Consider the following 12014-nt stretch of genomic DNA (forward strand, 5'->3'; position numbering starts at 1 on the left):
TACTCCTTGCCTGATTGTCCTTCATACTTTCCTTCTGCTGATGTGTTTCCTACATATTCTTTGGAGTCTAGCTGAACTCTCATCTTTATAACATAGATATTAGTATATTGGTTTTGAATTTAGAAAGACTAGGGCTCAAATTCTGGCATTCTATATATAAGCTTTGTTACTTAAGCATGTTTAAACACCTTGAGTCTCATCTTTAAAATGAGAATATTAATACCTTGCTTATTGGGTGTTGTAAAGATTAGGTAAGATAACGTATAAGGTGCTTAATACAGTCCCTGGTACATAACAAGGGACACCAAAATTATTATTGTCCCTGATTTCTTCTAATCGGTAGTAATTTTTCTCGATGTTATCTATGGCATGTTGTTGGTTGGTCTTAGTCATTTAACGCATTTTTTTTTCTGCCTTTTATGGTTAGTTGACTATTTTTTCTTTTGCATAAGTTTTATTATACCCTAAATTGTACATTTCTTAAGGGCAGTGACCATGCTTTATACCCCTTTATATTCTCTCATCATCTAGAAAAGTGATTTGTAGCACATTGATTACCTTTTCCTCCTAAATATGTCATCCGTGTTTATGCTGCTGTGACTATGTGCTTTTTCATCAACTCTTCTTTTCATTCTCACCCTATCAATTTTTTTTCATTCTTTTTGGCTCATCCCTGAGCATCTCAGTTATTCATTCAACAGATGTTTATTGAGAGCTTACACTGTGCTAGCCACAGTGCTCTGCTCCGAGGGTGCATTGATGAGCTGAAAGCAACCTCTTATCTGACGCATGGAACATACATTCTAGTTGGGGGAAAACTGACATTTATCAAATATTCACAGACACAGATACACATGGCTCCATGAGAAAACTGACCTATTATCAGTTTTCATACAAAATTACATGGCACGATGAGCTACTATACTAGGAAAATTTGACAGGGATATTTGATACCTGAAGAATGGATAAAAGTCATCTGGATGAAGAGCTGATGGAGGATCATCATGTGGGAGGAAACATGGTGACAAAGATCAAGGGCAGAGATAGGTTCTAAAATTAGGGGCGTGAGCCTAGGGGTGGGTCAGGCCAGTAGGTGAGGTGACACAGAAGAGCCACTTTTTGGCCACCTACACTACACATATCATGATCCTGGTTTATTATGCTTTCTCTCATCATAATCTTAATAGTTGTTATGCTAAAATATTACCTTAAAATAGTTGAGAAGGTACCTGTTTTCAGCAATCATATAATCTGCTGCCTACAACTCCAGTTTTGAGCAACAGAAACTGAAAGACCAGTGTAGGTAGATGTCAGCGAGTAGGTGGGATCTTCAGAGTAAATGGGCTTGGAGGGGTAGCAGGGATCAGATCACACAGGGAGTTACATACCAGGTTAAGGAGATTTGTCCAAAGGGAAATCGTAGGGTAGTTTTAAGCTGGGGAGTTATGGGATCAAGTTTGCATTTTGAAAGAAAATCTTTGGCTGCTATATGGAGGCAGACAACTTCCCCGAATTACGTACTGTCGCTTGATTTTGTGTGAACAGGATGTTACTATATAATTAATGTTTATCTTAATCTACCTTATATTATAGAATTATCCCCCATTCAACTATGTGCTATAGTAATTAGGATTTGATTTGCTATTAGTAACAGAAATTTAAACAAATAGCAGCTTAAAACACACAGGAGTTTGTTTATCTCTCAATAAAGAAACCTGGAAGTAGGCACTCCAGGATGAGTATGAAAGCTTAGGAGTCATCAAGGAGCAGTGATCTCCTTTCCTGCTGCTCAACCATCTCAGTGTACATGAGGCCAAGAGGGCCATTTGAATTCAGGACATCACATTAGTTTCCTTGTCAGCAAGGAGGAGAAGGAATTGATGAAGGGCATATCTTCTCCCTTTAAGGGCACTTACTGGAAATTATGCACAATGTTTCCATGTTCCAGAACTTAATTACATGCCAGCACCTAGTTCCAAAGGATGCTGGGGTATATAGTAAATTTTCTGTGGTACCATGTATCTAGCTAAAAGTGAACAATTCTATTCCTGTGGAATAGGAATAGAAGGGGAACAATTCTATTCCTATGGAAGAAGGGATATTTGGGGAATATTCCCAAAGAAGGAATGTTTGGGACAAATTTGGATCCCATATTTTTTGGCCATGCTCTCTTCCTTCTTAGAGAGGTAACCCTGAATGGCATTAAAGTACTCATTCCAGTTCAAAGTCCAGGATCTCTGGGAGATAGGCAAACCTATCCACCGGGTCTGGGTATGACTCCTTATGTTCTGGTGGCCCTAAAACTAAAAGACAAATTGTCTTCCATAAACACATCCAATGCTCAATAGTGGAGAAGGAAAGGCTAATTTCAATAAAATCTCCCATTCAGAAATGGGGAGAATGGGAAACACCCATCAGCCACTGATCCCTAGAAATTTCAAATTCCCTATGGGCTGGAACAGTATGGGATAAGTTCCCTGATTAGCCACCTGGACCCCTAGTTCTTTGGGAGGAACTCCCTTATCTATTATCCTCTATGGTTCTGGCTTTGCTTATGGAAAGTTTTTTCATTTCCATTTACCTCTAAGGACCCCTAGGAGGACAACAACGGGTACTAAACTTTTACTGAGGCCTTGAAACTTTTGCAGATCACTTGCTGTTTTTGCTGTCTTGGGTGATGGGGAGCTCAGGAATTATATTCTGAAGGCTAGATCATTATGGACTTGTATTTTCCAAAGATGGTTGAAACCATACCTCTAATCACACCAATTCTTCTTAGAACTTGCTATTTCCCCATCAAGAAGTAGAGTCTGTGCCCCCTTCTCCTTGGAACTTGGAACTTTTTGACTGCCTCAACCAATAGCATAGAGCAGAATGGCCACATGTGACTTCCTTTTTTTTTTTTAAGAACTTTTATTGAGATACAATTGACATACAATAAACTACATATATTTAAAGTGTGCAATTTGATATTTTTTTTCTTATTAGTAATGTATATATGGCAATCCCAATCTCCCAATTCATCCCACCCCAATGGCCCCTGCTTTTCCCACTTGGTGTCCATATGTTTGTTCTCTACATCTGTGTCTCTATTTCTGCCTTGCAAACTGGTTGATTTGTACCATTTTTCTGTATTCATGTGACTTCCAAAGCTAGGTCATAAAAGATAATACAGCTTCTGCCTGACTCTCTAGCATACTTGCTCCTTGGACACCAGCCACCATGTTATAAGGAATGCCAGGCCACATTGAGAGGTCACATGCAATATTTGGGCTCACGGACTTAGCTAAAGTTTATTAGGCAACAGCCAGCATCAACTACTACCAGACACATGAAGGAGGAAACTGTTAAGATGACTCCAGCAGCAGCCACTGTCTGGTCACAATTACATACGCGACACTAAGTGTGAACCACCTAACTGGGCACAAGTCATCTCCCAGAACTGTGAGGAATGACAGTAATAGCAACAAAGTATTGTTGCAGCTCCACACGACTAAGTTAGGGGTGGTTTGTTAGGCGGCAAAAGATAATTAATTCGGGGCATATGCAGACTGGACGTGAAGATTTTGCCAATAAAATTCTGTGACACAAAACAAAACAGAAAAACAGGTTTTCAGTGTATTCAGTTTTGGTCAATTCCATGTATAAATGACCACAGTCAAAGTTCTTGAATAAACCTAGTTTTTAAGACTTTTGTGATATTTAAAACTTCTGATCTCCCCATGCCCACCCTCATGTTAACAGTGACTATCTGAAATAATGCAGCAGGGATGAAGGAAACACCCTTAATATCATCTTTGCCAGTATGTTCAGCCTGTGTAGGATAGGCATAAGTGTAATCTGCTGGAGTCTTTAACTTCTCAGCTACCCCACCTCCCAGTCTCCCCTGCAGCTTCAAAATGAATTACTGAAGCTGTAAGCTTTTTCAACCTAGCAATGTTCTGAATCATTGAACTCTCATGAAACCTAGATTTCAGGAGGTAAGTAGAGGGTGCCTCCCTCAGAAAAGTGATGCATTCCCTTCCATCTCTGCTTTCACGCTGGCTAGCTCTGGCTTGTGTTTAACGTTTTCTTGTAGATCTTTGCTAAAAGTGGAAAGTAGCAGCCAATAATCGCCAACCATCATTCTCAACCTTTTCTATCATTTCCCCTAGAGCTACAGCCTTGTTGGGCAGGTGGTCTGCCTTGCAATATGAACAAGTTTCAGTTTGACTAAGAATTTTGACTGCCCAAAAGCTGTGCCATCATAAAACAGGGTCACCAAATTTTTACTCTGCAGTGGCTACATCCTTATCACTAGATGTCTACCACATTCATTAAATCAATACCTTTTTTTTTTTCATAAAGTCTATCATTTGCAGCACCCACTTCTAGGTACCTAACCTAAATCATTTTGAATTAGATCCAGCTATGAGTAACAAATAAATCAAAATAACAGTGCCTTACACAAGATAGAATTCTTTTTCTATGTAACATAGAGGACTGGAGGTAGGCAATTCAGGATTTGTATGGTGGTTCCATGACTATCAAGATTCAGCTTTTTCTATCTTGATGCTCAGACATTCTTAAGCTGCCTCATGATTGAGAGTAGCTGCTTGAGCTCTAGTCATCACGCCCACTTTCTAGCCAGTAGTAAGAGAAAAGGGAGCAAAGTAGAGTATGCCTTTTTTCTTTAATGGTTACTGTTATTGATAGAAGTTGCACTCACAGCTTCCACTTATATCCCATTTGCCAGCAATTAGTCACCTGACTATACCTAACTGGGAGGGAAGATGGGAAATGTATTTATTATGGGTGGTCATGGTATCCAGAATAGCTCTTACTTACATCCTCTTCAAAATCACTTAGCTCTGTTTTTATATTTCCTTTATCTAGTTTACACATACATTTATTTATTTTTTAGTAGCATTGTATCTAAAGAAATAGACAGTCTGAGAATTTTACTACTAGAAAAGGATTTTAATGTCTAGTCCAATTCATAAATCACAATTGTTAGGGTTTTTTCTTATTCAGGAAACTGTGGCTCATTATGGCTAAGTGATTTGCCTGAGACTTAGAGAAGTAGTTTTATCCATAATCCAACTCTACTGACTTCCAAATTCAGGGCTCTGTACTTTAGCCTAGAGGTTAGCTGTAAAATGAAATGTATCCACAAGCAGCTTATCATAATGATGAAGAACAGATATTGGTATCTTTTTAGAATTGGTTGGGATACTGGTACTGTCATTTCATGTGTATGACTTTGAGAAAACCACTGTTTTCCTATGAGAAAATGTTTATTTTTATATGCAAAATAGTATTAGGTAATAAACATGTTCATAGAACCTGAATATGTTGCTTGAAAATAAACGGGCTCAGTAGTTTTCTCATGCATTTAAACTTTTAAATGAACTGTGCTTTGAGAGGAAAATGTTACTGGCACTTAATCAGAAAGGAAGCATTTTGAGATGATAAAGCTAAGAAAATCGAGCCTTGCCTGCGTCCTTGGGATCTGGACTCCCAGGACCTCATTCACCCCTGGTAACTAAATCCCCCATACCGACCCTCATTAACCATTCTCACAGAAAGCATTGGTCCTCCCAGAAGGGTTTATTATTTAAGTTTTGTGGAGACAATTAGAAGTTTATAGTAAGATTTAAATTTGATAAGAACCCCAGTGGCCTTTTATGTATTTCAGCTAAATAACCTGACCAAGCTTGTTTCCCCCTGCAGTTTAACAAACTTTGTCAAACCTGATCCTAGAAGAATAAGTTCTGTTTGTTCCAACGAAAGCTTCTTTTTATTTATGAGCAGTAAGTTGATAGGAGATAATGACTTTTCTCTCATTATATCTAAGAGGAAGATTAATGAGGTATTCAGGTGATAAAAACTCACCAAATTCATTCATTCCAAAAATGTAAGCTGAGAGCTTATTATGTAACAGCACTTGCTGTTGGGGATAGAGTGATAAGCAAAGCAGTCCCTGTCTTGACTCTGGGAGGCTGAATAATGGCCCACAGAAATGAATCCAAGTCTTAGTCCAGGGAGCCAGTGAATATGTTACCCTACATAGCAAATGAGATTTTGCAAATGTGATGAAGTGAAGGATCTTGAGATGGGAGATTATTCTGGATTATCTGGGCAGGCTCTACATGCAATTACAAGGGTCCTTTATAAGAGGAAGGCAGAGGGAGATTTAAGAGAAGAGGAAGAAGGTAATGTGATGATGGAAGCAGGGATAGAAAAGGCAATGTGATGTAGAGCCATGAGCCTGGGAGGGAACAGCCTTCAGAGGCAGGGAAGGGCAGTAAAAAGTGTTCTCCCCTAGAGCCTCCAGTGGGAGCCTGTCCCTACCCGTGCCTTGGTTGCAGCCTCGTGACACTGACTGCTGAGTTCTGGTCTCTAGGACTGTGAGAGACTACGCTTCTGCTGTTGTAAACCACTAAGTTTGTGGTCATTTGTTATGGCCACAGGAGACAAATACACTGCCTTTCAGAGAGCTGACCATCCAGTGGGTTAAAAGACAATTAAAATGAAGTATGACATGATATTTAATCATAGCCTTGTAAAAGCAATATGAGTTAGTCTGCGTAAGACAGTGGGGGAGGGCAAAATCAGAAATAGATGGAAACCCTGAGTTTCTAAAAGCCACTCAGTCTCTGTGAAGTGCAGAATGCTTCTGTGGAGGTGAGGGATTGTGGCAGGAAAAGAGGCTGAATGAACCATTAAGCACTTGCTACGTGCTGAAGGCACAAGTCCCGTTAAGGACGTTGGGCTTCATTCTTAGACTTGGGGAGCCATTCAAGAGTTTTGAGCAGAGTTGTGGACTGATTAGGTCTGCATTAACCGCCCCCCCCCCCAAAAAAAAACCCACAAAAAAAAAACAAAAACAAAAAACCCCCACAAAAACTTCTTAGGCTATGGGATGGGTTATGGGAAAGTTCCTCATTCCACATTACTCTTCAGACAATTTGTATTATTGTTGGTCTCTTTGCCTAACAATTAACATTCAATTGCAAATCTCTTGGTTTCACACATCTACACTTCTACAGATCTCTTTCTTGCTTCGCCTCCTGAGCTCAAGACATACATCCATATACCTTCTCAACATTTCCACTTAAATAGCAATACATTTCTCAAATTTACCATTCCAAAACTCTAGATCAATTCCACAAACCTGTTCCGCATCTCAATAAGAGACAATTGCCTTTTCTTTTAAAGATTTTATCTTTTAAGAGAAGTTTTAAGTTTACAGTAAAATTAAGAAGAAGGCACAGAGATTTGGCCTGTCACCCCTGCCCCCACACATACATAGCCTCCCCTATTATCAACATCGCTTACCAGAGTGGTACGTTTTTTACTAACGATAAGCCAACATTGTCATATCATAATCATCCAAAGTCCATAGTTTGCCTAAGAATTCACTCTTCATGTACATTCATTGGGTTTGGGCAAACGTATAATGGCACATATATATCATTATAATATCACACAGAGTATTTTCATTGCCCTAATAATCCTCCATGCTCCACCTAGTCATCTCTGATCTCCTCCCCACCCTCCTGCCCACTCTCCAGCAACCTCTCATCTTTTTTACTGTCTCTGTAGTTTTGCCTTTCTCAGAATGTCATAGAGTTGAATCATACAGTATGTAGCCTTTTCATATTGGCTTCTTGCACTTAGTAATATGCATTTAAGTGTTCTCCATGTCTTATCATGGCTTGATAGCTCATTTCTTTTTAGGACTAAATAACATTCCATTGCCACAGTTTAGTTATCCATTCACCTACCGGAGGACATCTTTGTTGTTCTTAAGTTTTGGCAATTATAATAAAGCTGCTACAAATATCTACGTGCAGATTTTTGTATGAATTTAAGTTTTCAACTCATTTGGGTAAATACTAAGGAGCACAATTGCTGGATCATATGGTAAGAGTATATGTTTAGTTTTGCAGGAAACCACTGAACTGCCTTCCAATGTGGCTGTACCCACCAGCAATGTGTGAGAATTCCTGTTGCTCCACATCCTCACCAGCATCTCATGCTGTCAGTGTTCCAGATTTTAGCCCTTGTAATGGGTATGAGTGGTATCTTATTATTGTTTTAATTTGAAATTCCGTGATGATATGTGATATTAAACATCTTTTCATGCGTTTACTTGCTATCTGTATATATTCTTTTTTTGAACATACAATGAATTGCATATATTTAAAGTGTACAATTTAATATATATTTTTCTTATTAGTAATGCATATGTGGCAATCCCAATCTCCCAATTTTTAGTGTATATATCCTTAGTGAGGTTAAAGTCTTTGGCCCATTTTTAAATCAGGTTGTTTGTCTTCTTATTGTTGGGTTTTAAGAATTCTTTGTATATTTTGGATAACAGTGCTTTATCAGATGTGTCTTTTGAAAATATTTTCTCCCAGTCCGTGGCTTGTCTTCTAACTCTCTCGATTTTGTCTTTCATAGAGCAGAACTTTTTTAATTTTAATGAAGTCCAGCTTATAAATTATTTTTTCATGGATCAAGTCTTTAGTGTTGTACCTAAAAAGTCATCACCACACTGCAGGTCATCTAGATTTCCTTCTTTGTTATATTCTAGGTCTTCTGCAGTTTTGTGTTTTACATTAGGTCTGTGATATATTTTGAGTTAATTTTTGTGAAGAATGTCTCTTTCTAGATTTATTTTTTTTGCTATGTGGATGTCCAGTTGTTCCAGCACCATTTGCTGAAGAGATGGTCCTGCCCCGTTGTATTACCTTTGCTCCTTTGTCAAAGATCCGTTGACTATATTTATGGGGGTCTATTTATGGGCTCTCTATTCTGTTCCATTGATCCATTTGTCTCTTCTTTCATGAAAATTACACTCTCTTGATTATTGTAGCTTTACAGTAAGTCTTGAAGTTGGGTAGTGTCAGTCTTCCAATTTTGTTCTTCAGTAGGCAACTACTGTTTCAGTTGGTCAAGTGCAACAACTTGAAGGTAACCTTGATTCCTATATTTCTCTCATATGCTATATCCAATCCAGTAGGAGATTTTGGATAGAAAACAGATCCAGAACTGATCTCTTCTTGCCATCTGCACTGCTACTGTCATGATCCAAACCATCGTTACTTCTCAGCTATGTTATTGCAGCTGCCTCTGACTTACACAGTCTCTTCAATTCTATCCTGCCTCCTTATGTTTTATTCTTAACACATCAAGTAGAATGATTCTGTCAAAAGTTAATTCATCTCTCTACTTTATATCCTCCAGTGAATCTCTATCTCACACATAGTAGAGGTCAGTGGTCTATTGGGCTCTACATGATCTACTCTCCACACCCTACTCGTGGTTGTAACTTCATCTTCTACTGCTTCAGTTCAGTCACATTGGCCTCCCTGATGATTGTCAAAAATTCCAGGCAAGCTCTCACCTTGAGGCCTTTACGTTTCCTCTATCTGTAATGTCTCCTCCCTGATATTCACGTGACTAGCTTCCTCATGCCCGTCAAGTCTTTGCTCAAACATCATCTTCTCAGTGAGGCCTTTTCTGACCACTATGTTTAAAATTGCAAACTCCTCCAAATTTCCTTCACTGTAGCCCTCTATACCCCCTTTTTGTTTATTTTTCTCCATAGCACACTTATACTTTAATACTATATAATTTCTTTCTTTCTTATTAATTTAAAGACATATCTCTCCTCCACCCCCTTGGAAAGTAACTTCTATGAGGGAAGACATTTTGTCTGTTTTGTTCAGACAAAATTTTCATTCCTAGTGCCTAAAACATTTTCTGGCACCTAGTATGTGCTTAATAAGTGGTACGTGAGTGAATGAATGCTGTGTTGACTACAGTTTCATTGGCAGACATTTCTGTGTTTCTCATTCAGGTTTGGAAGCTCATTTGACATTCACAGCATGCACTAAGAACCAATTAGGTCCGCTGCCCTGTTCCATTTTAGGCAAAAGAAAGATGTGACACTGAAAGGCTAGTGTGTAAGCAGTGAGCGTCAGCACATCTGAAGATATACTGAAAAAACAAATGTATGTGACACACCTGTTTAAAATGATTGTGTTTACCCCCTAGCTAGAACTTCCTACTGGGTTTGCTGTGCATGCTAAGATACTGACACTCTCATCTCTTAAGAAGGTTGGGTGACTGGAACTCCCAGGCAGCTCTCCCTAAAGAGGGCAGTCTTGTCTGGGGCTTCTCAGAGGGGGAGCCAGAGCAGAGAGCCTGGCAGCATGTTCCCTGTGTGTGCTGGGGATAATGCAGGACCTCGGGTACTCCTCTGGCCTGGCTGCTGTACGGGGCGTGCCTGTTGCTTTAGCATCTCCTCCATCAGCTGCTGCAGAGCATTCTGCTGCGTTTCATGCATAAGAAGTCCGTGTGTTACTGGGCAGTCTTGTGCTCTAGGTGTACTGGCCAAGGGTGCAGTTTAAGGTGATGCCAGTAGGGGGTGGGAGGCTCAAGGGGTGTCCTCGTGACTGCGCTTCCAGACAGGGATCCAGAAACTCATTCCTGTCAAATACTAGATATTCTGTCCATTCTCCATAAATGGGTTCTATGAGTGTCCTAACTAGCTGCAGGGTTCTGTTTTACTAATATATGTGTTCTGCAAATCACGGCTTCATCATTATTTTAAAATACTTGATATGAAAAGTTCAGTTGGATTTAGACTCTCTTCATGTTATTGTAAGAAATTGTACAGTTACATTTGCCAATGAAAGAGCTCTTAAATTCTTTAAATATAATTTTGGCTGTTGTAAAATTTCGAATGGTTACTTAAAAAGATTTACATTTTAAGAAATCACCTGCTAGCAAGAATAAAGGCTCTCTGTGGTGCCCATCAAAATTTTATAGAGATCATCATTAAAATGTCTTGAATAGGAATTGAATAAAACCATTCAAACTACAGTCATGCACATAACTTGTTAATTCAAGTTTTTTTTTAAATGGTTAAAATGGCTTCATTAAAAATGTCAAAAAGTTTTAATTGGAAATTTTATAAAAATTTTATGTTTAATACCCTCCCTAAATTTTTGCATTTTATTTTTCTTACCTTATTAATATGAGGAAAAGATAATGACTTTTTAACCAGGACTCATATAGAGGTCTCTCAGTCTCCTTCAATTTACCTCAGCGTGCTGCACAAATATTATCACTTTCTTGGTGTTCTTTTGGCATGAAAAAATTGGGGGAGTACTACCCTGTGCTGTCTGTTCCTTCTTTTCTGATCTTAACAAGGAGCAACTTGACTCAGCCTGTGAAAATGGCCAGGAGAGCTGGCTCTGCCATTTCCAGGTTGGAGGTGCTGCCGGGCAGGACAGACAGAGCCATTTTGACTCATGAACTCTTGGATTATTCACAGTATTAACAGGCTGGCTCATGGGAGGCAGACACCATGCCCCAGATTCTCAGAATTCACTGGTACAATCCATCCTTTTAAAATTTCTAATCTACCGCAGAGAATGGACTGGAGGACATGCGGGCGGGGCGGGGCGGGGGGGCGGAGAGGGCGAAGGGGAAGGTGGGATGAAGTGAAAGAGTAGCATAGATATATATACACTACCAACTGTAAGATAGATAGCTAGTGGGAAGTTGCTGTATAACAAAGGGATATCAACTCGATGATGGGTGATGCCTTAGAGGGCCAGGACAGGGAGGGTGGGGGGGAGTCGCGGGAGGGAGGGGATATGGGGATATGTGTATAAATACAGCTGATTCACTTTGGTGTACCTCATAAGCTGGTACAAGAGTGCAAAGCAATTATATTCCAATAAAGAGCTTTAAAAAAAATAAAAATAAAATTTCTAATTAACAATGCAAATCTTTCCTTATATGATCTTGCTAATTGTTCTCTATATTAACTTATTCTCCATTCCTCCTTTTTACTTGTGATTACAAGAATCTCAGAACTGAACACTCGCTTCTTTTTTATCATGTCTAATTCTCTTTAAGTGTCTTATTGACTAAGACACTTGTTCTTCTTGAGGATTGAATCATGCCTATCTAATTCTACTGATATAACACATCATAATTTTATAAAA

General features: G+C 39.1%; 1 pseudogene; it reads right to left on the reverse strand.

Moving 5' to 3' along the window:
• Window positions 1–9599, reverse strand: part of LOC130857673 (serine/threonine-protein phosphatase 2A catalytic subunit alpha isoform-like) — a 34687-nt pseudogene extending 25088 nt beyond the window's left edge.
• Between the last annotated feature and the right edge of the window lie 2415 nt (window positions 9600–12014).

Source organism: Hippopotamus amphibius, chromosome 7, assembly GCF_030028045.1.
Source record: "Hippopotamus amphibius kiboko isolate mHipAmp2 chromosome 7, mHipAmp2.hap2, whole genome shotgun sequence".
In the NCBI taxonomy this organism is placed as follows: Eukaryota; Metazoa; Chordata; class Mammalia; order Artiodactyla; family Hippopotamidae; genus Hippopotamus; species Hippopotamus amphibius.